The sequence below is a fragment of the Rhyacophila brunnea genome, unplaced genomic scaffold (assembly GCF_057557595.1).
Source record: "Rhyacophila brunnea isolate RB1 unplaced genomic scaffold, BYU_Rbru_1.0 scaffold_2, whole genome shotgun sequence".
Classification (NCBI taxonomy): Eukaryota; Metazoa; Arthropoda; class Insecta; order Trichoptera; family Rhyacophilidae; genus Rhyacophila; species Rhyacophila brunnea.
Window position 1 is genome coordinate 28,283,361 of NW_028232859.1, and position 25,860 is coordinate 28,309,220.

The following is a 25,860-nucleotide window of genomic DNA, read 5'->3' on the forward strand; positions in this document are numbered from 1 at the left end:
AGAAGTGAATAGATATTTTGTAGGTAGCTATTACTAAATCGTCTTCATAATCGCGTAATGTCCCTCAGTGGCGATTTTTCTTCGACGCAGATGACGCAGTCGATTCGTCATAAAATTTAAAAGGGGGCCTCGAAACAGTCAAAATTAGTCATACAATTATTAAATTGTACCAAGATGTTAAAAAGATGCATATTTCTTACAAGTAGAGTAGGTAGTCATAAAATATTTTCCACAGCATAATGCAATCCCTGCAACTCACATCAAGTGGCCTACATAACATAACCAATCAAATAGACGCGTACTCGTACACAAAAAATAAAACACTAATAATATTATTAATTAGGTTTGTGGCATTACTGTTATGTTCAATAATAATTATTTGTAGATGGAATAATTTGTTGTTTCATTATATTTTTTTATCGTGGGGCGCCCTCAAATCGGCCAGTGCCTTGAGCCTCCAGCTCCAAGTCTCTAAACCTACAACCCATGTAGATCGCAGAAGTTGTATGCGATTATATTTAATGTTTTCCTTGACCTGTGAAAATTTTATAATAATAATATATTATCCACGATGCAAGTATAACCACAAACAATAAAAATGTACGTACTTATTTGTACAAATTTAAATACGGCACAGCGCGAGAAAAAATGATGAGTAAGTATAATACAATTTGAATTGATTTTATGGATTATTTCAATTGGTCATTCATTCTTCCAAAATATATGAAAACCGGTGGTGGTTGAATTAAGTGCATATAAAAGTTGACAGAAATCTAATAAATAAAAATAGTTTTCACATCAGATTCTATGTATTATTGCATAAATAAAATTATTTCTCATTCAGATTGGAATATTTTCAGTGATCGATTTCGAGAGATACTCTCAGTTATACGGGTTATACCTATACATTGATTTAGAGCTGGATATAAGTAACAGTAACCAAATATAAGTTGTTTATAATATGTTATAATGATTTACTGAAATCTGATTAGGGAGACAAATCGAAACATGCCGGGCAATATGGGTTGATTTATTTAAAACATATCATATTCGCATTTAAAAAAAAATAGATTTCGCAAGTATACGTGTATTGATTAGTAGCAATATCAATAATAACCACTGTTATGTCACGAATCATTCTTATTTTCCCCCAAAAAAGTCTTCGTCACTCATAGATCGTCAGTTATCCCGGAATATATGAATGTAGAATTGTATTAGGAGGAGGGCTAGAATAAGCTGAAAGATGAAGCGAGAGTCGCGAATAACGACAAATGTGTCAGTAAATTCCATCGCGTTGGTTCCAAAAATAGCAATTAAAATTACAGTTGTCCAGGTAAATTTTAAATGTTTAAAAAGTTAACCTGATAACATCAAATACATTGATCGCAATTCGAAGATATGTCAGAGCCAGCTTTTGACGGTCTGCCTGCCTCTGTCAGACTGTCAGACTGCCTGCTGTCAAATAATATAAATATGTTTTATTTAAGTAGCGATATAAATGTCCAAACATTTTAACAGGTTCCAAATTTCGAGAAATCAAGGCTCAGGCGTAGACCTGTGCTTCGAAAACAGCAAGTATGTACCTACCTAATGCAGTCATGACGCATGCGTCATCGTTTGATTTCATTTTATTTCTCGAAAACAATCATCGAGTCATACTCAAAAGTCAAAGTCAAAAAGTCAAACAAACATTGACAATTTATAGATAAAATATTGTAAACTTTACTATCTACGCCGTAATAGTTTTTTTTTCTTTTAATAAGTTTTTGTTTATTGGACTCGTTCCCTCCCCATTCTTGACACTAGGTTTGTGAAAAATACTATAAAATATGTTTTGTGTGATGGTAAAAAATTTGAATAAACTTGACATAGAATTTTTTGTATTGGCTGCGATGTAAAAATATCATGTTGGTCTGTCGTAAAAACATAAAACCAAGTTTTGCTGGGGAATGAATGGCCAAATTATTGTGTGGTGGGGTTTCCAATATCTGAAAGATAAGCCAGATTTGCGTGATATCAGCCGCTTTCAAAGTTCCATGTGGTCATTGCTTACGGAATTATTTATTTACGTTATTTATTATGAAGGCTTCTTTTTGACTTGATGAAATTGCGCAGGAAATAAATAAGGGAACACGAAAAGCTGAAAATATACCTGCACCCAAAGTTCGACGCAAGACGCATTCATAAAAAAGTTTCCATAAATTATGGTCATTGCAGCAGCTGCTTTCACTGGTTTCGTGTAATAATAAATTTTAAGGAAAACTTATTTATAATAGGTAGTGTTAACACTATCTTCAATGTTGAGGAAAATGTTAAATTGAAAAGGTATTTGCAATAAAATACAGGAAAATCATTTAAGTATATAGGTATATATATATACGATGTTGATTTATATACTTATATGTAGGTAGGTAACCTATATTAAGATACAAAAATTATGTTGAGTTAGATACGTCAGTGACACACATAGCAAATATAAATATTTCGGGTTATCACAATAAAATTGAACATAAAAAAGCTAATCACAAAATTAGATTAAACACAAAATTTAGAAAGCGCTTCAGAGAGTATCGTAAGAGCCATTCGTTAAAATTTATCGCAATTAGATATGATGTCTATTGTCTATAGCATTGTCGTCGATGTGCGTGGGCGCGTATCCCGAGAGACGCAGATTCGATTCCTGTGGGTGTCGTATCAAAAAAAGATTTTTCCTGTTGGTTATATATTTTCTCAGAAGTGTTTTCAAAATTATTTAAGTGTGTTTAATAAAAACAAATTGTATTAATATGTCGTTAATTAAATTTTAGTACGTATTTTGAATGGTGCCAAAGAAACGAAAAAAATCTATAGGGATTTATTTAGTCTTGCTATCAAAGAAGTTTAGTTTTCTTACATATTATGCGCCTTCTGTGATTTCTCTATAAAATGTAACAATAAAGTTTTCTTTAACATCGTTACTTTTGATTTCTTATTTGTACGGTAATGTGGCAATTTATTAAGTCGTGGGTTTCTAGTTTGAATCCCTGGTCGGGAAAAATCACATTTAAAAAAATGCATTTGTATCCAGAGTATGGAACTAATATGTGGAGTAAAAGTGCACTGCACGTTCTCAATGTATGCGAATTCGAAAAAGATGTCAAATAATTTATATATAATAATATGGGAAATGCTGAAAAAATACATTGACATGAGACTGACCTTTAAACCAATAATAAAAAGACGGTCGGGAGACTGCGGTGGTTGAACTCGGTAGTAAGAGACCCAGGGGCCAGGATCCTTGATGCTAAAACATTGGGGTGTAGTGTCGATACTCGGTAAATTCTTATTTCCTGACAATGTTTGCGTGATTTTAAATTATTAATTGAGATAATATACCTAATTGCCACCCATCATTGTATCGGGATTAGTAGGTACGTTGCAATTATAATCGGCCGGTCTAGTTCTAGTATTTCAATCTCGCTGGCTGGGTAAAATTTAGATCTTCTTTTTAAAATAATTGTCAATCGATATCTATGTGTATTTAGATGCAGCGTAACGGTGTCGATTGCTTGTTGGGAGAAGGTTCTCCTGTAATTTTTATATTGTAAATAGAATGTTAATAATTAGTTAAGTCAATAATTATTATGATCCGTCTTTGAGTAGATATGGTGATTTACTGTATTTTTTATCTATTTTGTTAAAATATTATTAATTTCAGCGCACCCAATGACGAAACTTTTCATCGGACACGGAGGTGCATTAAGCTGCCAAGAAGCTGCTTGGTATGGAGTACCACAGCTTCTTCTGCCATTTATTATTGATCAAAAGCATAATGCAGCGCGAGCTGCCGAGAGAGGAATTGCTATACAACTTAACAGAGAGAAGCTATCAACAGATTTGATTGCAGATGCAATAGATACTTTACTACACGATTCCAGGTATTTAATCTACCTATATAGTATTATATAGAAACACCAATTCTTACTTTATAAGCAAATTTATTATTGTGACTAAATGAGTTAATAGAGAGTGAGTGATGGAATGAGATATATTTTTATAGGTGCGTATGTAATTCCAAGGCTTGCCGAAACAGTCTTTACATCGACACTGTCGTGAATGTAACAAAGACTTGACTCAACATTATTTAGTCGTATCCAGTACCTATAAGAAAGTTTGATAACACAAACATTTTTTCGTCATGGTTACTATGCGAGATAAAGCTAGAAGAAGAATAGAAAAAAAAATCGCAAAAACGCAGGATAATTGGAAACAAATCGTTTATGTGAAATATATGGAATTAATCGAGTTTCAAGATTGAATTACAATGTATGCGATGTTTGTATACATATACGACAGTGTAGAATTCACAGCCGATTGATAAATATATGAGAATGTTCACTTAACGGCCCACGTGCTCCGCATAGGTTAAAATGGAAGTTTTATGGTGTTTTCAAAGCATGATCCTGGACATTCCTTAAACGTTGTAGATAATCTATTTCTATAATTTGGAAGCCTTATTATCCATTATATTTATTTTAAACATTTGATGACTGCATAAAGTATTTTTATTACATAAAATAGTATTCTTTTAAACCTCTCGATCTTATGTTTTAGAATATAGTCATATTTCAGTAAATCCATGTGCAGTGGTGTTAAGATTTTTTACGTTTATTAATTTTTAAACGGATTTATAAAACCATTAGTAAAATTTATGTTGACATTATTATAGTAAAATATTTACGATAAAAAATTATATTGATTATCTCTGTGATCCCAAATTTGACAAGAATTAGGCATTTTTTTATTCAAAAAATAATTCTAAAGGTACTGATTATAAGCTATGTCTTTGACCATTCAAGTCTGATAAACATCCGACGAATAATGATTGTTTCAGTGTCAGTATCTTTAGAATTATCTTCAAATGTGTTAATCTTGCCCATTTTTTGAAATTTGGGTAAAGTTCTCCCTTAAGAGATACGAAGACTACATAAATCTGTGACACTGATAACTGATGGTAATTCTAAAACGTAATAATTTCTCTCTTACTTCGTGGTGGTAAAATACAACATGAATTTTAGAGATTTGTGTTTACTTATGTATAAATATTATCAGTTTCAGAGAAAACATGGCGTTAATCTCTCACTCAATTCGGGATCAACCTCAGACACCATTGGATCGAGCTGTCTTTTGGACCGAGTATGCTTTGCGACATGGATCTTCCAATAGGCTCCGGTCACCAGCACAGGACTACGGATTTATTCGGCAGTCAGGGCTGGACGTTATCATCGCATTTCTAGTCGCGATTTGGTTTTTATTTTTCATGCGAAAGAAAATGGTGGCATTTTTTTTCAGACGCGACAAAAAGAAAGTTGAATAAATATTGAGAATCAATTAAATATAAACTGATTTTTTATTGTATAGGAGAATAAATAAATCGATTAAATTTTCATTTAGTAAGAATATTGGCTTTTTTAAGCAGTGACGTCCCATGTCATGCAAATAACGTAAGGAAAGGTAATAATATAATGTTTCACAGTGGGGTACGTTGAAAGCATAATTATTTTCGCCTACAACGCTGACAAGATTTCACTACCTACCAACTTTAAATGTTACTATGAGTGTCACTTTTCCTATTACGTTATTGTCTAAAAGAGATTGTTTTTAATTCTTAGATGGATGACATTTTTTTTTTTTTTAAAGGTCATGTTTATAATAATCTTGTATCCACTATGTGCCGTCACGACTGATTGCTCAATTTCAATTTCAATTTATTTCAATTTATTTATTTTTAAAGTCGAAAAAAAGTACGTAGCTAAATAAAGATCTCTTCTAAAACGCAGGCTGCAGTATGTAAGCATACATAAGAGATTATGTAGGTTGATATGTTAAGTAGGGATTATCACGATAAACATGTGAAATTATTATATAATATATTATAATTTTGATTATGACAATGAAATTCATTTATTATTTGAATTGGCGTTTATGTGGTAGAACTCCATTATAATGGGTTTGAAACAAAGAGATAGGAATAATATGGTTTATAACCCGAATCATCTGTCAAATTAAATAACTCAATAAAAAGAATGAACAAAAATAACGTTGTTTAAAAACCATGAAAAAATCATAGTATCCCTCAGCTAAGCAGTTATGTTTCATTAGCGTGTAGGGTTTTTATAGAACCGGTACCGAGCCACATTCAATTCTTCGATTCGAACCAAATCCGGAACTGAGCTTTTAGCTCTATCAGCTCAGAGTGAGACACACCGAGTAAATATTGCCCTAGTCGTGTGTAACGAGTCGCGAGCTGTATGATAGACGTAGACTAAATACATTTTCATTAGATCGTAACATTATGGCGGGCGTCTGTGTCGGCGCCGCAGGAGTTATGGGAAAATTCGTACGTCACAGTACACCGCGGTGGTTATTGATGGCATGTAAATTGTGTGTTCACTGCTGGCTGACAACCCCATCGATCACTGTTTTACCAGAATTACAATTTAATGTATCTCAATCTACGCTTACAGGCTGTTCCCAATAGGTAGGTAGGTACACTATACGTGCACCCGTCTATGCAAAATAAAGCCGAGCTCTAATGTAAACATAGCTCCGTAAGTACTAATTAGCAGTGCAATTAAAGTAAACATGGCATAATAAGCACTCATTAATAAATGTGAGCTTTATTGATTTTAACATTCCCACAATAATATCTAAGGGAACAACACAGTGCTGATTGCTGAACAATTTCTTGAGAGAAATCCAGAAGTGAATAGATATTTTGTAGGTAGCTATTACTAAATCGTCTTCATAATCGCGTAATGTCCCTCAGTGGCGATTTTTCTTCGACGCAGATGACGCAGTCGATTCGTCATAAAATTTAAAAGGGGGCCTCGAAACAGTCAAAATTAGTCATACAATTATTAAATTGTACCAAGATGTTAAAAAGATGCATATTTCTTACAAGTAGAGTAGGTAGTCATAAAATATTTTCCACAGCATAATGCAATCCCTGCAACTCACATCAAGTGGCCTACATAACATAACCAATCAAATAGACGCGTACTCGTACACAAAAAATAAAACACTAATAATATTATTAATTAGGTTTGTGGCATTACTGTTATGTTCAATAATAATTATTTGTAGATGGAATAATTTGTTGTTTCATTATATTTTTTTATCGTGGGGCGCCCTCAAATCGGCCAGTGCCTTGAGCCTCCAGCTCCAAGTCTCTAAACCTACAACCCATGTTCTTAACTTGAGTACTATGCAGAAGGTGTTGTATTAACACTGTTGACAGAAAGGTGGAAGTGCAGAATTAAAACAACACGATTCCAAACATTGTGATATAATATCTCATATAAGAATTATTATTATGACACACAATGAGAGAATTCTAGTTGTAAACAAATACGATTCAAGGTGTAATAATATGATATTATAATCACCATCATCAGTGTGGATCGATCCACTATTGGAATTGGATGAAGGCCACCTCATACCTCCCTAGGCTGACACGTATATATTCACCGAAATTTATGAGTTCGTCTTACTTAGCGGGTTTTTAGGGGTCCGTGTGTTCGTTTACTGCCCATTGGGTACCACTGTATGACGGCATTTGTCCAGTGGTTGTCCAATCTCCAAGTGACTTAATATTATGTCATCATTTAAACGAAATTTTATATAAACAACAAAATAAAAAGCTCGCGTATTACGCACTAGCTTGTATATTAGAGTTTTCGCATTTATTGACGATTTTCAGATGGGTTTAATATCGTACTATAAATATAAATTAAATTGAAAAGTGTAAAAAAGTAAAATTTCTAAACAAAAATATTTGTTGATTATTTTTAAAAATTAGATATAATAAAAACAGCCAGATCTTGACAATCAGAAAAACAGATCTTACTTTCTTCATTAATCTGCCGTGTTTATTACGCTAGCTCCATTATCAGTTTTCAACGGAAGTGCTGCATAAGTTAGGGTGGGTACATAGAGGTACCAAGAGGTATCAAGATTATCATGCAATTTATTTCGCTATCCGCCTTCTTTCATTACCTTGTACCTGCAGTGACACACAACTTAGAGGGCCTTAAAATTTAAAAATTACTAATAAACAATATTAATTATATACTTAGATAATTTAATGCGCAATTATAGACGTATAGATTTAGTGGCGCCAGTCTGAATGCCACAAAAGGTTTACAATGTTAGTTTATCTCGTCAATCTTTTTTTCAGGTGAGAGTGTGAGGTTGAAATGTTGAGTGACCTTTGTAGAAGCTGCCAAATACTTGTCAGAGTGATAGTTGAGAATATTATGATCAATGATTTAGAAAGAAAAAAAATACAAATAAAAATACTGTATTAATATACTTACGTGAGAAGGTCAATTTGTGTGTATCAGAGAGACTTTTTTGCGTATAACAGAATACAATTTTGATTTTATTTTATACCATGTAACTGTAACACTATAATCCTATACTGAGAAAATGAATAACCTAATGATGGATTGTTTATCACCAAAAAATAAAATAGTCATTCTAATTTATTTAAGTTTTGTACCATTCAATTTTTCATACTATTCCACTAATCTATATAAATTTATATAATTTAAAATTTGAATTCAATTTCCATCAAGTTTTACCTTCGATGCTCAGTCGAAAGTCATCATCATCAGGGGCGCGACAACCCGGTGTGGGTCCTGGCCTCCTCCAACAGCTCCCTCCACCTGTCCCTATCCAGTGTGGCTGCTTTCCAATTTGGTACCCCCAGAATACGGCAGTCACTGGCAGCTCCATCTAACCAGCGAATCTTTGGCCTCCCTCTTCTTCTACGTCCTATTGGATTGCTGGACATCACTCTCTTTGCCGGTTCATTGTCATTCATACGGTGCACATGACCTAGCCATCGCAGTCTCCCAATCTTAATTGATTGAACTGCGCTGCAATCTTCGTACAGTCCGTAGAGCTCAGCATTATATCTTCTCCTCCAATTGGTGCCATCCCTGATCGGTCCATATATACGGCGGAGAATTTTTCTTTCAAAGATGTTCAGGGCTCGTTCATTTCGCAGAGTTAATGTCCAGGTTTCCGATGCGTAGGTGAGCACTGGCTTTACAAGTGTTTTGTAAAGAAAGCTTTTCGTCCCGTATCCCTCATCCCGTAAAAAAAACACATTGTTACGAAACCACACCAACAAACTCAGTCGATAGTAGTGATTAATTAATAAAATAGTTAGTTTATCTACTGGCAATTCTTTAGCATCTCTACAATACTTATTCCAAAATGCACAATACTAATTATTAATGTTCATATCAAATTAATGTTAATTATGCTAAATTCGAGCACACGTACGTGAACTGCAGAAATAAATAATGTACAATTATTAATAGTTAGCGCGCAAAAATTGTATTTACACTGAAGTGTGAATCGTAAATAATTGTTTTTGATCTATGCATACACTATTTTTTTTAGCAAGGATGGTTTTACACAATATGCATAAAACTTTTACTGACGCTACTAAATCCATGCAGTGTATACTATGCTTAATGTTAGTATTGACACTGCCAATGCAGAAGGTGTAAGAATGGATAAGACGTAACCTTCGTAATAGAAATACTTCCGCATTATGTCGTAAGAAGTTCGTTATACGTGTGAGTGTTCTGGTGTGGAATACTGATTGCACATGAATGGAAAAAATAGCTGAAAGATAAATTACTTTATAGAGAATTTTGGGTTACGGATGGGTAGATCAGGTCCACAGACTTTAAATATACGCATGCAAAGGTGGTCAGATAGTGGATAGTGAACAAGTGAGATGGTGAATGATATACTATTCTTGGTAATATTGCGTATGATGGACCTAAACAATAAACTAGTGTACACTAGTGAATCGACTATAAACTGGGTATTACTATTTTTGGAGAAATTACATGTAAACATGGTAGAAATGTGCTCAGAAAAGTAGGTATTTTATTCGCTAGTGTTTTTTAAATCAAAAAATTAAATAAGATGTTTATATTATAATAAAGATAAGAATGGTGACCTTGCAGTCTCTCGTCACATCGAAGTTGAAGAAGCGACGCTGGAACACGACTACGGACGTCTCAAGAGAGACCCCTCCCACCTGTCTGCCATTAAATAGGTAACATACACATAAAGAATGATATGGACTTTTGAAGGTATCGCATGGTGTCTATGTTCTAGCTAAGGGGCAGAAATGGATTAAGAAGAAGTAAGAAGACACATTAATATCCTTAAAGTTTTTTTTTAATCTTTTGGACATGTCCAATCCTAATAGGATCAGGGTCTCCACCGAGTTTTGATTTTAGGAAAAATGGATGCTACGCAGTATTAAGTCCGTACTCTGACTCAAAACATAAATTTAAAAACAATATGTGTATTTGCCAGACCCATGATTCGAACCTGAGATCCACGTCATTATAAGGCGACGCGTAAGCCGCTCGGTCGTCGTGGGCGGAAAGTTATACATTACAATGTACGTTATATTAAATTTTACTGCTTGGTTTAAAAGTGGATAGCTATGTCGGTTGTCACACCATCAAACAAGACTACAAAAATAAACGATGTATTTATGCGTAGAGCTCTAGACGTACTTTAATCACGGGGAGAGGTGTTTTCTTATTTATTTTATTAATTATTTCAGAAATGATACCGTACTTTAATAATAAGTACTTAGGTGTAAAAAGAATTATTTGTTGTAAGGACGCTACTGAAATCATGAGGTAATTTCCATTAATCCTCGGCGTCGCCGTTTTCGTTTTTTAATTAACTTCTGAGACGTAAACAAAAAAGAGAAAATGAGGGTATTTATTTACTTGAATAGATAGCGGATTTACAGGAAAACAATACATTAGTCTTTAGCGAGACACCTGCAAAATAAATAATACATTTTTTAAAAAGACGCTTTTTATCTCTGATAATGTAAGGGTAGTAAATTTGAAATGTTTAACTTTAAATTATTATTATCCAAATAAACTAATAAAATGAAATTATATACATCGAACTTTCACTAGGTGCCGTTGTGTAAAATAATTTTATAAATGGAATGGCTGAGAAAATTTATTGACATGGTTTCAATCAAATGGTTAAAATAAACAAAATATAATATGTAAAAAAAAATATTTTTTACTACCTACTATCTTAATTCTAATATTATTATGTAATTTCATGTCGATTAATCTGTTGTACTTATATAATTTTGATTGGTTATATTAGTTCTGAGCGATGTTATATTATGTGGATTTAGTTATGACTATAGATTTTTAAAATTAGGTAATTACTCTGATATATTATTTGACTTATATTTTAAGTTAGTTAGAATACTTTATATATTATGTAGACTAGCAAGTATGGGATTTGCTCTAGGTATAAACGTATGTGGACAATGTTACTACATTTTCATTAGTTTGTGTATCTACTATAATAAAGATAAGTAGGTACTGTACATTATTTATGTACTGATAAGAAACAATAAAGACAAAAGCTTTTTCAAAGTTTTCCAATTTTTAAAAAAGCTGGACGCAATAAAAGCTCCCCGGGCTCTACCCTACTAACATCCCTTTCCGATGTAACCAAACCCTGGGCGACCTGCGAGGCTGTGACGCGTGGCCAACCGTGGAAATTGGTTATGTCCACTATTTTCCCATTATTTTCAAATAATAGAGAGGCACTCGCTATGAGAACAGAAAAATGACCATTGTTCAGCATGATGCACGGACTGTGCAGTGGCAATCAATTTATTTAAAGGCCGTGTTATATATTATTAATAGTTACCTACATTTATTTTTGTTACATATTTGAAAAGCTATTAGTACAAAATTATGTAGGTTTAGATTTAATCTAAAAAATATACACTACTAAATTTGACAAATATCGACTACTTGGGTCCCAATTACATTTTAAACAACTCTCTCGAATAACCCAATGATATGTAAAAATGACACAATATTTAGGTTAGCAAAAATGATGTATACATACTTGTCCTCTTCTACTTGGATTCGCAGGAGTATAATACTGTGTTTTTATTATGTTAATTTAATATCTTTATCTGCCTTCAAATGAAACGCCGCTATATTATAGAGATTTCACGGAATTTAAATAAAAAATTTTCAAACAACAAATTTTGTTGTTTTGTAGGAACAGATATATTTCACTTAATATATAATTCTTAAATAAGTCCAATGTTACACCGCGGCGGCTTTATTTGACGCAAATGACGCAACAGATTCGTACACAAATTAAAAGAGGGCCTCCAAACAGTCAAAACTATTCAAAAAAACTATTAAATTACACCACGATCTAAAAAAGATGTGCATTTCTCAATATGGACTATAATAATACATACTTTAATTATTATACTATACAGACAATAAAAACGCCCAACTGCCATTCAATAATATTAAAATTAGTATCTGTGGAAGTAGGCCGATGATAGCGTTGCTTAGTGACAGAAAATGAAGGGAAAAATTGCAAATATTATATATCTACTACAACTACATCGTAGATTAACTTTGATAGACAGTAGATTCTGTGGACACTGGACAGATACAGTTACAGATAGAGTTCGCCTGTGGAGATAACATCTCGTACTGCTTCATTAAGGGGGATGCATCAGAGGCGAAAAGAGGCACCTAACGGAAAAATACGAAGCTTGCAATTTGAGATTTTTTTTGATAATTTAATAAAAAGGATTTCAAGTTATACACATTTATATTTTTATAAAAATCGATGTTTTTTAAAATATATATAAAAAATATTAAAACGATGAATTAGTCAAAAATCTACACCACATAAAATCTAAAACTTAATAAACTAAATTTTAATGATAATTATGTCCATAAAATATAATGCAATAATAAGATTTGACCCTGCAACGAATTCACATTTTATTACATTTTTTTACAATTGTAAGTTTATCTTTAAGTTTAAAAAAAAATAAAAAATCTTTTTAATGTTTTCGGATACATATTTATTAAATAATACAGTTGAAATTGTAAATTATCAAAAAAAAATCTCAAATTGCAAGCTTCGTATATTTCCGCTAGGTTCTCTGCTGGCATGCGTCTCCCCCTTAATGGAAGTTTATATTATAAGTACCTACTTATATATATTTTTTTAGGATTGTGATTAAAGTTAACTTAATTGTTGTAATTCATCTACTCTACGCCACTAAACGTGCCACTGCCATTATATTACATAAAACGATATTAATGGGATTATCGTAAATGCTTAAAATAATAAAAAAAATGTGTTCAATATGAAATAGGTAGGTGTATAGCTCTTTTGTATCACGCTTAGAAGATACAAGCATTAGTCGAGAGAGCTAAAAAATGAGCGAATCGCGTTAGTAAATCAAATAATCCTTAATCTGCCGACGGTATTGGTTATTATAAAGAAAAATAATGTAAAAGATCTATAATGTATTTACAATTTTTCTTATTCAATAATGAAGTTGGTAATGTTGGCATGCACTCTGAATTTGGTGCACACTTACGTACACAAGCGCATGTTAAATTGCATTATTTTTTGACAGAGTCATCGTATGGCCCTGAGCCCCACTGCGGTCCTGGCGTGCGCTTTCAAGCCAATGGGATATTGGCTGGCGGCCACGTGATTGGAATATCCAATCACGATAATGCCACCGTTATATCGAAACTTATTTTATCGTCAAACGATATTATGGTTCATATTTTATTTTGCAGTCGCGAGGTGGGCTTGGCACTTCGATCTCAATTTTATTGTCGGGACTTTTTTGTATGAGATTGTCACCAATGCATGAATATTGTTATCAGATGTGTTATTCGGTGGCAAAAATCCTAGCCGCAAAGTGAAAATTCGAAAAGAGCACCCCTAAATAAAAATGCAAAATATAAAAACACACTCGAAACTTTCTATCTAAAAAAAACTACACATCTAATGCCGGCCACAGACGGACAGTTCTCGTAACAGGTTGAACATGCCAGTTAATAACTATACAGTTATCTTTGGTAGATACCAACAGTGCTGTAATATAAGCAAAACTGTCAAACGTCTGCATGAATATTATTATATTCAATTTGCCGAATATGCTGATAATTTTAATTGAAATTCGCGAAAATGTTCGCTAACCAATATTATTCTCAATGACGCGACAGTGCGGAAATTTGAAATGACCGTATAATATTTTATTTGAAAAGTAACGATCTAAAGATTTGAAATGCTCGTAGTGAGTCCGTGTTTTTCCTCTACCAATGAATTAATCGCGCGATAGGAAAATGGAGATGAAACAATTAGTTGAATATACCAAATTAATCATAAACCATGTTATTATGTGTAAGGTACTAAGGATACGAGTCAAATCAATCACTCTAAGTTGGTAAATGGCTCACATAAACATGGAAATTCACGAACAAAGTTATCCAAAACTGAATCTTCTTTATTTCTCCTGAAAACTAATGATTTTAGACCTATCTCCCTTCTCCTTACATACATAAAAATATTATGAGTTCTTTTTTTAATGGTTAACAACCAACCAATTATTAAAATTTTGCCTATAAGGATTAGATGTAACGTACCTACTACCTATGTTATTTTATCGTATTCTTTATGAATATAATTTTTCCGATTTTCCAAATTATAGTATTAATTCCGACAACGATTTAGAAATATAAATTTAGATTTTAAAATAAATGTCAAATTGAAGTGGATTTTTCAAAATGTAATACAATCCTAATTTGTTTTAGGTCCCACTGTTGTATGATGTCCAAATTTGTGGCATCCAATGCTTCAAACGGTATCACGTTTTTGAAGAGCACATATCTTACTTTGGCAGCTAATTTCAACTTCACTTTCAGGAAGATAATTGTGAGAAATTCAAGTAGGTATATTCAAGATCTGAGAGAAATTAGGGTAGTTACAGTGGCTTCCCGTATGGCTAGGAGGTCCTACGTTGCATAAGGGCAGCAAATCGGGGAAAGAATGCGAATAATATAATTTTTGAGAATATCCTACAAAATTTTCGACTTCAGCGTTAACGATATAATATTATGTTCTTATGTGTATTATACAAATTTACGCCCATGATTGCCGAGCGGCGACGCGTCGGCTTATAATGTCGTGGGGTCCCAGGTTCGAATCTTGGGTCTGGCATATTATTATACACATATTGTTTTTCAAATCGTGTTTGGAGTCAGAGTATGGACTTTATAGGTTGAGTAAGTGGCTAACATTTCTCGTAAAAACAAAAATATACAAACCTCCACTTTGTGGAGGCTCATATTACGAACCTATTAGCATTGAACATTGTCTAATGTACCTGCATTATGTATATCGGATTTTTTTGCATGTTTTCCAATAACGATATGAGGCGTCATTTTAATTAAGTCTAACTTAAGAGGAACACTTTACTTATGTATGTATGAGCTGTGTTGCCTTTGATTTCAATATTTAAGAAAATGTGTGGAGAACAGCAGGTCTTGCCCAAAAATGATCCGGTGGAAAAAATCCTTATATACGAAGAGCGTTGCAAGACGAAACAGTCTGAAAACCACTGCTCTACCGGACGTATAGTCGTTTTTCATAATAATGACCGGGTGGGTGGGTATTCGAAATAATTGAACGTGGAATACCTATTTTAATTTATACGTTCTCATAATTTTCATTTCTGTTTCCAGTGACTGTCGTTATTCGAACAGGTGCCACTGGTGCCAGAATTCCTTGGTTTTCGCGGGAAATAAAAAAAAACAAACACAGAAAAAAGAAAAACACAACAATACAAGTGGCACACGAACCAAATCGTATTGACCATATTTTGCGACGATACGCGCTGTGAAATCTGATTCGCCGGAATGCTCACGGGACTACTAGCAAAAAACATAATTTATTTGCGTATATTTTCCCAGTTTTTTTTTTGTATTTTCATATACACCACCGACATAGGTTTAGAAAATTATATTTCATTTCAGAGCGCCATCTGTGTTAGTACTAACTTAGTAGACAGCAGTATTTATGTATTATCTGAATATTGTTTGTGCGCAGTGACGTCCCGAAATGGTAATGCGTTACATAGGGACGACATAACAAATATGGAGGCGAATGAAGGAACGAATACAAATATTACAACTTTTGACAGCAGTGGCGGTTTTCAATGAAACAGACGATGCGGTCGCTTGATTAGAAAGTATCGACATCTTAGTTTAACAAATTATCGAAACATAAAATTCCTGGCAACGTAACCTAATAGACTCCGATTTCAAAAAGCTGGCGTACACGTCATCGCGTCGCTAGGTCGCATTGACGATGAAGTTGGCGGGGAGCGGACGTAATGCAGTGTTAAGATGCTGAAGCGGGGGAAATTAGGAATTTAGTTCCACTGGTTCATAAAATAACCGTGATGACGTGTACGCCAGCTTATAGAAATCGGTCTCTATATTTGTATTTTAATGCCCAATCGAGGCTTACCGCACTTCTAAACTTCTCGCAAGAGGGCCTCGAAACCTGTCAGCGCATCAGACCTCCACATACCTAAATCACCGTTCTTTGATATGTTTTGTGAAAATCCTCAGTATAATGTAATTTATTTTTACAAAATATTTTTGTTGTATTTATTTATTAATATAGGTGAAAGTACATTGTAAAATAGCTGTTATGTAGGTACATAATAAATCTGCATACATTTGAGAATCAAAATGAAAGAGGGTTACATTGTAAGTCTGATTAGGTGTGGCACTTTATTTGTGTTATGTTCCCTTGTGGGACGTCACTGTGCGTTTGAATATTTTTTATTGTGTATTGCTGATATTGTCCATTAATTTTGTATTTTATTCTGTTTTTAATTGCTTGACCGATGTTGACTTTGTCATTTTTAATGTCTGATAATAAAACGATTATAATTTTTATTGTCTTGTTTGCTGACAGACGCACGGACATTTTATTGGGTATGTGATTGACACAAGAGACGCAGGTGACGACCAAAATAGCCTTATAAATATAATATAGGTATATGTTTGAGGCTTTCACGGTTGTTTTTTTTTTATCGTAGTAGATTTTTGGATTTCCACCGTGTGTCCTTCTTCCTTCTTAACTCGACGTTTCGGGCTCGTTGCAAAGGCCATTATCGTCTCTTGATAATGACCTATGCAACGAGCCCGAAACGTCGAGTAAATAAGGAAGAATGACACACGGTCGAAACCCAAAAATCTACTACGATAATATAGGTACAATAGCATTATCTGAAATATCGAAAATAGATAAATAATGTAACAGATGCAGAGATTCACAATCTGAACTTTTTATGTGTAAAAAACTATTGGATGATAGGTATTCGAAACGAAAATGGAATTGGAATACCGTAGTTGAATTTGAAAAATTGGTAAATTTTATATTCATTTAGAAATATATTTCTTGAATTTTCTTGCTATCTTTGTAAAACGTATTATAGATTATTTTTCACCAATTTGGCATGTCCTCGGTAGTATAGTGGTAAGTATCCCCGCCTGTCACGCGGGAGACCGGGGTTCGATTCCCCGCCGGGGAGACTTTTTTGTATTGTTAACTTTTTGAATGTGGTAAATAATAATAAAATATATTTGTAGATAATTAAAATAGAGCTGATAATTTTTGTCCGTGCTGAATACTGTAAAGAAATAACAGCATTATGCAAGTGTCATATTATACAATTTTGGAGAAAGCGGAAAAAATTGTCTTTATTTATGCATGCCAATACTAGGTGGAACCTATCTACTATAATTAAGTTTATAATGAATTCATTGTCCTAATATGGTTTATTAATTATTATTGTACTATCTCAGTATTATTTTCATTGCCAAATAATTTTATTTATACCTATTAATCACTGTCAATCGTAATTTGATTAGGTAAGTACCTATATTATTAATATTTTCATGTTGGCGTTATAATTGAATGCAAAATTACATGTAGGTATATGATATGATGACATTGAATATGTATAATATTTTTTTAACTCATTGAACGATATAAATGTTCATTATTATTATTTAAATTATTTATCTCATTATTTAAATCATTATAAATATAATGAATTAATGAACATGCCAAATTATTAATTTAAAGCGTTCACGACATGACATAAATTAAGGTAACACTAGGCTGCCAGCCGTGAGGATTTACGGGTTTACTGCTTATCCAGAAACTAGGTATATTGGTTTTGTTTATAAGTACCTAGGTATATAACTTGAGATCTCGTATCACTGCAACTTCATGAGACTTCGTTGTTAAATTAATTTCGGTATCAATTGAATTTACAACAAAACCAGCGTTTGAAATGGGTCCGAGCGCAACAACGGATCCTGAAATCCTCAAAAAGTTCGCTCCATCTCGTGGAAAAGTTATAAATTGTGTTTCGGCTCATGAACTATTATGAAAATAATTATAATAATTTACTTCACATATTTCACCCCAAAGTTTAATACGAAACTTGACATATCGTGCACTGCACCCCTATTTCAACAAACAATAATAGTATTTGTGTTGTTTTATAACACATAGGTATTTTAGTGCGAATTAATTTTCTATCCAATTTCAATCTTCAGCAAATAGATTTGTTTTTTCTGTCTCATAATATCTATATCAACGCGTGCTCACCGAAGTAGCCAGAATATGCCTAAAGTCAAAACCTGTCATATAAAATTGTTTAATAGACTGTATACCTTTACATGTATCGCATTTGTTGGCATCGCGGAATACAAATAATAGGAAGTGCATACCTTCTGGGTGTGGTTGTGAAAATGTACGGTTCTCGACTGTGGAGAAATATGTAGTAATTAGATATTAAAAATCTAATATTTGGACCGGTCGGTCCCAATCATAATTACTTAATCTTACAGACCGAAGAGCGTACCAATATAGTATTATCTTCTCCTTCAATTGTTGCCGTTCCTACACATAAATACGGACGAGGACTTTTCTTTCAAAGATATTCAGGGCTCGTTCACATCGTAGAGTTAATGTCCAACTTTCCGATGCGTAAGTGAGCACAGTCATTGCAAGACTCCTGTAAAGCGTGCCTTTGGTCTTATGGGATAGTAGGTGGGACCGAAGTACCATTTGTTCGCTGACACGATTCTCTTGTTAATTTTTACTGTGAATTACCATTATGTCGGTTCTCAAGAGACCCATGGCAAACGAATCCGACGGCTGTTCAGACGTATACGTGCCGAAATCCAATTGAGTGGTTCACAAGCATAGTGAACCAAGTCCATTCTGGTTATTTTAGAGTAAGCTAGGTTCAAACATAATTTTTGAGTATTTCTTATTCTGTAAGGGTATGATTTCCCTTACATAATAACTTAAATGTACTCAAAATAACACTTCAGAATTGCAATCATACCCTTATAGAATTAGAAATACCCAAATATTATTATGTTTGAACTTAGCTCACTCAAAAACAACCAGAATGGACTTGGTTAACTATGCTTGTGAAACACTCAATTATCGAGGGGTAGTAGTTTATCCTGCTGTGGCAAGACATGCATTTTTTCGTTTATTTGCTGGCATTATTTTTTTGACGTTGGTTCCAGCGGTGTGAATGCTTTTTTCAGCGCTACGTGTACCTAATAGTATCTGCATCTCGTATCGCCAATATTGCACTAAGGGCGCCGTGAAACGGAAAAGTTTGAAATCCTATCGATGTCCACGTCAGATAGAATAACTTAATAATATATAAATGATATTATTACAAATGAATTTCCACCTGTAGTTTAACGAGTCAATTAATAATTATACCTATAGTCAGCGGTGATTTTTTTGGCAACCATTCGACAACAGATTTAAAAAGAATCCTTGAAATAGTTTAAAGCCGTCAAATTATTAAATTATAAGTACAGAGATCTTAAAATAATCGTATTTCTCACATATTGAGCAACATCCAACATGGCATAGGTATAATATAACTTATCAACTAGATTCGAACCTATTTGTACATAACAAATTAACCACTAAAACTGTTATGTGATATCGCTGTCATCTTGAATAATTCTTCTTTTTCGTTATACGATCCGATTCTAGGAAAGATATTTAGGTTTGTTAGTACATTGCTATTTTTACTAGATTAGTTGTAATTTATGGTTTTTATTGTACTATTTTATATCGTAGGGGCCTAAAAATCAGTCAGTGCTTCAGACCTCCACGTGCCTAAACACGGCACTTTTTCTTGTAAATCTGGGTGTTGCATGATTAAATAAATTTTAAGCAAAGTTTAACCGTAAAAGCGGAACAAGACGTGGACAGACTATATTAGACAAATTTAATCTTAATTTTGAGATTACTGACATCCTGCACGGTATGGGTGTCAATTGACGCTATCTGTTATCCGAGATAGACGTAGTTATCGACCCGATCGATTTGAGTGTCATTTATGAAGATCGCTTTTGGATCAGCAAAGCAGTTTTGTCTTCGCGATATTTATCTTTAAACATATTTTGCGGTTTTTATTTAAAAATTACTGTATCCTGTCGTCTGCAAAGCGCAAATGACTATTTACCGTTAGTGACAATTCTTCTGTTCTTCTAGCCAAGTCGCCTAAAGAGATCCTCTGTGAATCTGTACATTTTGTGATGAAATGGCTAAATCGCACTTCCGCAATCGACTTGTCGGATACTCGCACCCAATGCTCGCACCACACAATGCGTTTAATTTTACAATGCATTACAGTGGCGAAGGGTGGAGGTAGGCTGATAAGATCCATCATAAATAATGCACACAAAACTTTGTCAACCAAACGGATTAATTATTGTTTTCACCGAAATATGTCTACAATGTGCAGATAGTGTTTGTTAGTTTTTAAAATTCAATTAAACCCTGCCTAATCCAAGTCATAGTCAATAATATTGTCAAAAATATTCGTTTATCTATAAAATTATGCCATTAAACCATACATAATTTTAGATATTATTTATAGATAGGTAGATGAATATTTTTTATCTATTATGGTTTGGTTTAGGCAGGGCTTAATCAATTTAAAAAAAAAAACTAAACAACGACTATTATGGCTTGGTATAGGCAGGGTTTAATTGAATTTTAAAAATTAACCAGCACCATCTGAAAATTGTATTCTTAGTTCGATGGAAATAATTAAATATTACTGACAAAGCTTACTGTGCAATATATTATAACTTATAACATAAACTCACGCAAGATGTTAGGTATAAATACTACGGTTTAATGCTACTTTTAATTTGTACGTAGGTAGTAAGGAGATAAAATCAAAAATAATATTTCACCGTAGGTCCCACCGAGATTTGAACTCGGATCGCTGGATTCAAAGTCCAGAGTGCTAACCGTTACACCATGGGACCAGTGAATGTATTTTAAATATTAATAAAATGATAGCGCACTGATAAATTATTGAACTCAATATTGATATTAAACATTAATTTATTGATAGATAATTAATCAGCTAGGAAAAGTAAAAGGTGAGCCCATTACTGATAAGAGAAAGCGGTCTTTGAACTCAATGGTTGTTTGTTTCGATAGGTACCTACAAGGATAAGAATTATAAGAGTAACATAATATTATTTTATTATTCTTTTAAATACCTATACCTTTATGATTTATTACGTAGATTATAGACACCTATAGAATATCCGCTGTAAGTTAGTCAGATAGTTAAATCGGACATGCTGTCCCTGTCCTTTGACGTATATAACATTGTATCTACGTATCTTTGACGTGTATATAACGATCATCAATCAGTCAATCATGTAGTTTAACTGTTAATTCAAGAAGACGTTATTTCATTTTTTTTCTTAATTGGTCTTTTGTGTATATTGAATATGTAAAAAACTCCATAATGATATAACCGATTCGATCATATTCAAAATTTAAAAAAATATTCGGTACAATTTTTAAATATATTTTCCCCCCAAGAAATTATTGACAGATGCAATAGAAACTTATTACCTTATTAGACTCGGCCAGGAAAAGGCGGCCAAAGGTGAGATATGTTTAACAAACACCGATTCAACTAAATGTCATTATCAAATATTGTCAGATGTCAAAACAAATATAAAATTTTAATTATGCTCTCTATTGACTGTATTATCAGCTAATGGTAAAAGGCATTGCTATATATTTACTAACTCTACCTACCAGGCGTGCTCAAGAAGAATGGTTGGGGGGGGGGGGGTCTTTAAAAAAATATCCATAATATTTTTTATTGATTTTTAAGGCGGCGGGAGGTTTGCTTCTCGTCATTTCAACCGTGGAATATAGACACATTCCCCATACCCAGACATTCCGCACTTTGAGTTTAGCGATATACACCTGGTCTGCAAGTGTAACTAAGTGTGTTCATAAACGAGTTATTGGGAGTTATCGCATACATAAGTGATTATGCACGTGGCTTAACGGTCATAATTATTAGGTTCGTTAGTGTCCGTTTGTGTCTTTTTCCTTTTCTGCGGGGGTCTGGACTCAAAACATTTCCCCGCTAGCGGAATAACGCACTTTCCAGGTACATTTCCCATACCCAGAAACTCCCCATTTTGAGTCCATCGATAAATACCTGACCTGCAGGAATAACTAAGGGTGCTCACGTTAGACTAAATAAGGGGGGTCCGGATCCGAATCCTCCCCTCCCTAGTGTGCGCGCCTGCAACCTATCATACATTTTTTTCTGATTTTAAATGGAAATATTATTATTAAATTATAAGCAGTCAAGTGGTAGTGGTAGTGGTAGTGGTAGTGGTAGTGGTAGTGGTAGTGGTAGTGGTAGTGGTAGTCAGTCAGTCATGGATAGATTTTAATTGACTACTCTTGTGAACTGTATTGTTCTTATACGAGTAAGTATATTTTTTTTTTGCAGAAGCAGCTATTTCTGCTTAGCGTAATATTTGGTAGGTAACCGAAATGATCAAATATTATACTTACAGATAATTTACTTTGGTAATGTTTTATAAACTGACAGTTGGCGTTGTCTTGGATTATGGCGTGATAAAAAGGAAGATTTTCTTCGGAATAAACGAGGGTCATGTTTTTTGCGGAAAGTTTCGAGTGAGGTTAATGCGACTCAACATTTACATCCCGAAGTTGCCGAAGAGTCAAGAGAAGGTTTTGTCAATACTCCTGAAGGTTTCGTTCTATCCTTTCGGCAAACATTGCTTACGTTTCTCATTGCACCTACGTCACGATATATTATTCTCTTTGTATTCCGTAAAGTTTCCCAAAGAGTTTCAGTAAATAACACTGCTGAACTTGTTAACTCTTTAAAAGGAGTAAATAAAAGTGCTCTAAGATATTCGTATACACACGACAAAAGCCATTTTTGACTCTATATTTCAGTTTAAAGTTTCAGAAAGCTGGTAATGCTGATCATTTGATTCTTTGCGTACCTATCTATGTATTGTAGATAATTGGGTACCTACCTAAGTATCTGTGAATATTTCAAAATAAAAAAAATAAGCTATAGACAATTGCAACAAGATACTTTATGATGACAAATATAATAAAATTAATAGGGGTTGATCAGAAGATTACTGCATTTCAGGGTGGTCACAGTCCTCAGCCTACCAGAATATTTATGAAATGAATTATTATGTATTGCTGAGTGATTAATGAAGAGTAGTTATTAAATACTATCCTATATTTCCGCTATTTTTTATTGAAAAATACCTTTAGTTTTCTTATATATGAATAGAAAAAATCATCTATATTTTATTCAGTTAGAATACAATAGTATACTACAATAATTTAGACTTTACAGCAACGATGGTGTTCAGCCCCCGTTGTAAAAAAACGATTTTAACTCAAAATTATGTATTATCATTGACTATTATTATAATTAAGCAGTGGCGGCTCTTCCACTTTCTATGTGGTGGGGCTTAGCCATTATACCTACCTACTCATAATAATATGATTTTATTAATGAGGAAATAATAATTATTATAGACTAACCATTACCAGTTTTAAACAACGACATACAGCGAGCGTTTTTACTCACCTAGGGGTTATTTTATTCACTCCCCAGTATGCGTATACTAACGCTAATGCATTAACATACTTTGTAGAACGAGATTTGCAGGTACCGCGGCTAAGTGACGCCGATCTGCGTAAAATAGACGTCATAGATTTTTTATTTTGTACATATGTGTCACCGTGAAATAGGGCGTAGGTATTTAATTTAATTAATTACTTTAATACCGCGCAATCATCATTATGATATTACACAATTTACAATCATTGCTTTATTTATTTGTATAATAATAAATATCTCTATAAAATCGGGACAGGTTTAGTTGGATAAAATAAATTTAATAGTTGATTTAAACATATAATTATGTAGGTATATTATGACAATGATAAAAATATTGGACGTGTATTTTTGACATGATAACGATGCGGGGATGGTCCCTACGAACTCTTAAGGTAGAGCCGCCCCTGTAATTAAGTATTATCAATCAATCGAATTTGTAATACAGTTTATCGAACTTGATAGAGCGTCATTCTTCATTGTACAATAGTGAAATAATTCTGTTCATTCTTACCTACTTAGGTATTAGGATAATTTATAAATAGGTTCATGACACTAAAGATGAACCGATTACTGTTTTAGCTGGCTACTAGTTCAGCTACAGAGTTGGTTAATGTGCCAGGCGGGCACACATGGTCCGGACTCCCATCTCAGAAATGGAAAATTTAAAAATTATTTAATAGTAGGTGAAGGCTAGAGTGTTTATTGACAGACTCAAAGTGCGGAGTTTTTGGGTATGAGGAACGTACATGGAAAGTGCGGAATTCAGCGGGCTGGGTAAATAAATAAGTCAGTGGACCTGTTAAATTTTATTAACCCCTCCTCTTCCCGCATTGAAAATCAATAATAAAAAAAATGGATATTTTTGTTCAAAATGGACCCCCCCTAACAATTTTTCTGTGTAATTTGTAAAACATGGATTTAAAATAAAGAATAGAAAGAATATGTCTGTTACATAGAGCACTGATTTGATTATTTTTTACAATCAATAGGACTCTTGGCGTCACACGATCGAATTTGTAACAATAACACATTTAATATACTACACGTAACTCTGAAAGAAGAAGAATTTGACTCGTATAATATGTTATACTTACACATTAAAGTAATATTATACCTAGTAATTTATTTTCTTGTTATTGTATTATAATACAGGTTATCGTTGGTAGAATTCAATTTTACATTTCTAAATAATTACAGTGGATATTGATATTATGTTGTTTTGTTTACAGCTGTTTCAGCTTTCCACCAGTTCAATCCCATAGAGATGTTTTTATAATTTACTATGTCCACAAACCGTCCACTCCCCATACAACTTTCCCTTCATCTCTTTACATATTGCTTCAATTTTTCAACCTCCCCGGTCATTGAGCCTCTACCCCCGTTGCGCGCGGATTGCGGGACCGTCATGAAAAGAAAAGCGTTATATCCGGAACTCCCGACTGCCCTCGGATTACGCCCCCTTTTTTTCTGGATCGCGGGAAAGCGGAGAAATAAACGGAAAGGTTACACCAAGGCTGCACGCTAATGTCGGGCATTTTTTCAAGTTACTTTTCAAGGCGGATTTGCTTTTCAGTTTATCTACACGCCCCACCTTGCGGATTACGCATATTATTTTGCATGGACTTATAATATATGCATACAAGAATAATAATATGACCATTGTAACACGTATTTGTAAATGCATTGGGTCATAGTTATATTCTCAATGTATTATTGCCTTATCATCGCCACCAGCCGGAATCGATCCACTGATGGATGGACCTCTAAGTCCTTAGTTTTCATTGCCATTTTCCTATTTCTGTCGTATTTAGAACGCGAGGACGTATTCAACACTAAATCGTCGCTACAGGATTGGTTTGTCGAATATCCGT

General features: G+C 33.5%; 2 non-coding genes across 2 annotated transcripts; one reads left to right on the forward strand and one right to left on the reverse strand.

The window, feature by feature from the left end:
• Positions 1 to 17,443: 17,443 nt before the first annotated feature.
• TRNAD-GUC (transfer RNA aspartic acid (anticodon GUC)) lies at positions 17,444 to 17,515 on the forward strand. Its single transcript has one exon. It is a non-coding gene; the product is annotated as a tRNA-Asp (tRNA).
• A 3,727-nt stretch (positions 17,516 to 21,242) lies between these two features.
• TRNAQ-UUG (transfer RNA glutamine (anticodon UUG)) lies at positions 21,243 to 21,314 on the reverse strand. The gene has a single exon. It is a non-coding gene; the product is annotated as a tRNA-Gln (tRNA).
• Positions 21,315 to 25,860: the final 4,546 nt, after the last annotated feature.